Raw genomic sequence first — 4,423 nt, forward strand, 5'->3', positions numbered from 1 at the left:
AAGGACCTATTATCTCCCTAGACTATTTAATACCGTATTTTTTACCCCATGAACTATTTAATAGTGTATTTTAAAGGTATATATGTGCTGACGTGGACACATTACTATTTATAATTTTGCATTATTTTTTATGTCCACAGTTTTACATTGGTTTAGACAATTAAAATACATAATCTAATTTTAATTTTCTTTAATATTTAGTCATGTAACTAATACTTATTAAACTTAATTTTAGCATGATTTAGTACTTTTAAATTAGGAATAAGGGTCTGAAAAATACCTTAACTTTGGTCGGATTTGTTGTTGCGATACTAAACTTTCATGAGGGTCTATTACCTCCCTAGACTATTTAATACCGTATTTTTTACCCCCTGAACTATTTAATAGTGTATTTTAAAGGTATATATGTGCTGACGTGGACACATTACTATTTATAATTTTGCATTATTTTTTATGTCCACATGGGCAAATATATATGTTTAAAATACGGTATTAAATAGTATAGGGAGGTCATAGGTCCTCATGAAAGTTTAGTATCGCAACAACAAATTCGACCAAAATTGGGGTATTTTTCAGACCCTTATCCCTAAATAAAATATTATGCAGAATCCTTTCCGAAGTAACTAAACAATACTGTGATATAGGCGTATATTTGTGACTTTAGATGCTATTGTGTTACTGATACGATGAGATAATATCTCAGATGATCACTAACTAAATTAAAACTTTTCTTATCAGAAAATCACTCAACTGAGTTCTTTTCTCAGAAAGTCACTCAACTGTTTTTCATAACCTCAAAGTCACTAAACTATGAGTTTTTCTCCTAGAAAGTCACTCAACTATGAGTTTTCCTCTTAAAAAGTCACTTAAATTTCTTTTATAAACTCAAAGTCACTCAACTATGAATATATTACTTACAAAGTCACCCAACCTATTTAATTAATTTTTTCATTAAAATTTGTTGACATGAAATTTTTATTTAAAATAAAAAATTGTAAAGAATAGGAAAATATCCTAACAAAAGTAGAATTTAAATAATTTTAATAAAAGTAGATTTAAGTCGACTAACAAGACCTTCTGCTATCAAAATTTGGTGTCTTTCCAAATTGTTTTTAACTGGATTTTGGGTATATGTTTTTTTTAAAAGTTAATTTTAAATTATCCATTTTAGCATAGGAATTAAAAAGGGGCTAATTTTACATAAAATTGCTTTTAAAAAAAATTAAGGTTCATTTTGTATACTGTTCAGTTGGAATAAAAATACAACTAAATAATCACGTTTAAAATAGTCTTAGGTTAATTGTTAGTCTGCACGACCTAGTAATTTGCTGATTTTAACTTTTCGCCTAAGTGTGAAACAAATTGCCTAACGTGTTCCAACAAAGCAGTAAGGACAGTAAGTAAAAACACAATTTTTTTACGTGGAAAACACCCGGCTCAAAAGGTGTAAAAAACCACGACCTGTACCCCTACATGATTTAACTCCTACTTTACTAAATCACTGAGCCTCCACAAAAGATAGATTACAAACTTTGCAACCTACCTTAACTTCAAGTTATGGATTTAGATTACAACTCTTGTAATCCTAGGAACTAACTCTAATTCCTAACCTTCAACACAAACCTCCCAAGGTATGTGTTCCCATCTCTTCGAGTTATCACAACCTGAAGACAACATTTCTAATTCAGCTTATAACTCACTAAACTAAGATTACATCAAGACTCAATCACAAAGAAAAACCCCTAACACATAAACTCTGTAGAAGGATTAGGTTCTTCGATGTGTTCCTTCTATGTGTTCCTTCAGTTCGCTGCTAGCACTTGCGAAGTCAATTTCTCAATTGCTCTTTTTGCTCTATAAGTGCACACGTATTCTGGACGACTTCACCTCTATTTAAGCACAATTCTTCATCGCTCTTTTTGCTCTATAAGTGCACACGTATTCTGGACGACTTCACCTCTATTTAAGCACAAGTCTTCATAGAATTATTGTTTACTTCAAACTCCTCATTGACTTGAACTCTCTTGACTTAGAGTTCTACTTCAAGTAAGACTCATTATTCAATTCAAACTCCTTGCTTCTTTAGACTCCTTCTTCAAATTACATTCATTGATTCTTTTGTATTGTAGTCAAACTCCAACACTTCAATTCAACAGTAACTTGAAGAGTTCTACTTTAAGTAAGACTCCTTCTTCAATTAAAACTCCTTGCCTCTTTAGACTCCTTCTTCAAATCAAACTCATTGATTCTTTCTCTTCAATTCATCAGATGTTTATTTCCTTGAGTTTTCTCACGAAATTAACATTATCCATTCCTTTATTTCTACACTTTTGTCTTTGTTCATTCTAAAAGTTTTCTCGAATTTAACTGCTCGTGACAGTGCACCTTTGGACCATATTGACTGACGTGTTTCGTCTTTCTTTGTCAATCATCAAAACTGCATAAATCCCAACATTAATGACTACTAATAATAAAATAATAACAATATTATTATTATTCTATTTTTTACGATTTTTATTTTTAAATAGAAAAATTTCATGTAAACTAACTTTGATGAAAAATTCAATTAAATAGGTTGAGTGATTTCTAAGTAAATTACTCATAGTTGAGTGACTTTGGGGCTATAAATAAAAGTTGAGTGACTTTCTGAGAGAAGAACTCATAGTTGAGTGACTTTGAGGTTATAAAAAAAAAGTTGAGTGACTTTCTGAGAAAAGAATTCATAGTTAAGTGACTTTCAGAGAAAAGAATTCATAGTAGAGTGACCATCTGAGAAATTTTTTTTTAGTTGAGTGACCATCTGAGATATTATCTCCTGATATGATAGATGATATTTGTATCTTTATAGGTAATAACTAAATATATAGAGAAAATACATAATTACCCCATCAAACTTAGACCCTTTTTTGAAGAATGACACCTTAAGTTTGCAGAGGTCCTATTAACCCACGAAACCATTTAAATCGACAATAAATACGTCATTTTGACCCATTTTCACGGCAATTGTAATTTCACACTAGAAAAACGCGTGAAAAAGTAAAATTGCAGCCCCAAACCAATGGAAAACTTACACATGACATTGTTAAACCAAAGTGAAAAGAGGCCGACGTTTCTTTTTCCCTAAACCACCATTAATGGCTGTTGAGAGCTTCTCTCAACAACAAAAGTTGGTTCTTTACTACGCAAAGCGAATTTTTTTATTGTAAACTCTATCATCAAGTTCTAGCAATCCATCTTAAGGCCTTTTATTAGAAAATCTACTTAACAACGACATAATATTTGATCAATTTAGCACCTAATTTACCTTTCAGCAAAGAAATTTGAACCCACTTCCATTCATATAGCTTTCCCAGATCAAAAGTATCAAAGAATCTACTCAAACAAATTCAAAAAAATGTGAAATTCACTTACAGAACTCAAAGCTAGTCTTGATTTGGGAATACCTACAAAGCTAAAAAAGATTAAACTAATTTTTGAAGAAAAAAATTTGAAATCAAACACCAAATAAACAACAAAAAACACTGAAAGACAACACACAAAACTTACATAAATATATATCTACAAAGAAATTCAGAAAAAAAATAATCTTTTGAAGTGAAGTAAATCGAAAGAACTGGGAAAAGGAATTGGGAAAGATGAACGATAAATTTTTTAAAAAGGTTTAAGGGTTGAAATGTGAGTGGGTCAGGGTTTTACCCAACCCACTATTAAACAAGTAAGAAAAATAAAAAAATATTATTTTATTTGGGGGTAAAACACACGCACTGGTCATGAGTTTGCAAATATTGTAAAAGTAGTGTATTTAAAATTGTTGGAAATGGTTGGATAGGGTAATAGGACCCCCGCAAACTTTAGGTGTCTACTTCAAAAAAGGATACAAATTTTATGGGGTAATTATGTATTTTCCCAAATATATAAGATAATTATATTTTTCTTTTCGAAAATGTAAAAATAATTATGAAAATACTTTTGATTTTCAAAAAAGTAAACTCAAATATAGTAAAAAAAATCTGGGGAAAAACTCTAACACCTATTACCCTTTGAATTTATTTATTTTTATATTTTTTATGCTCCTAAATTATATATGTGACGGTCATATTATCCCATGAATTTATTATTTTCATATTATTTAAATTTCTAAATTTTTTAAGTTCAATTTTTGTTTGTATTAAAGAAGTTTTCATCCTTTTCTTGTTGCAGTTTTTGGGGAATTATTGATACCAACTGTGAACCTGGCTCTGATACCATTTTTAGGACCAAAATAATTAGGTGTCATACGGAAGATTATAGACTCATAATTTTTATTGGATTAAATTCATACAAAATTTAAATCAAATCCATGTTCAATTGGTTGAATGATTAATTTGGGTTTTACAAATAAATAAGTCCACTTTATTAAATTCAAGTCCAACATCCATTTCAC

The sequence above is a fragment of the Solanum tuberosum genome, unplaced genomic scaffold, assembly GCF_000226075.1.
Source record: "Solanum tuberosum cultivar DM 1-3 516 R44 unplaced genomic scaffold, SolTub_3.0 scf00316, whole genome shotgun sequence".
NCBI classification, from domain to species: domain Eukaryota; kingdom Viridiplantae; phylum Streptophyta; class Magnoliopsida; order Solanales; family Solanaceae; genus Solanum; species Solanum tuberosum.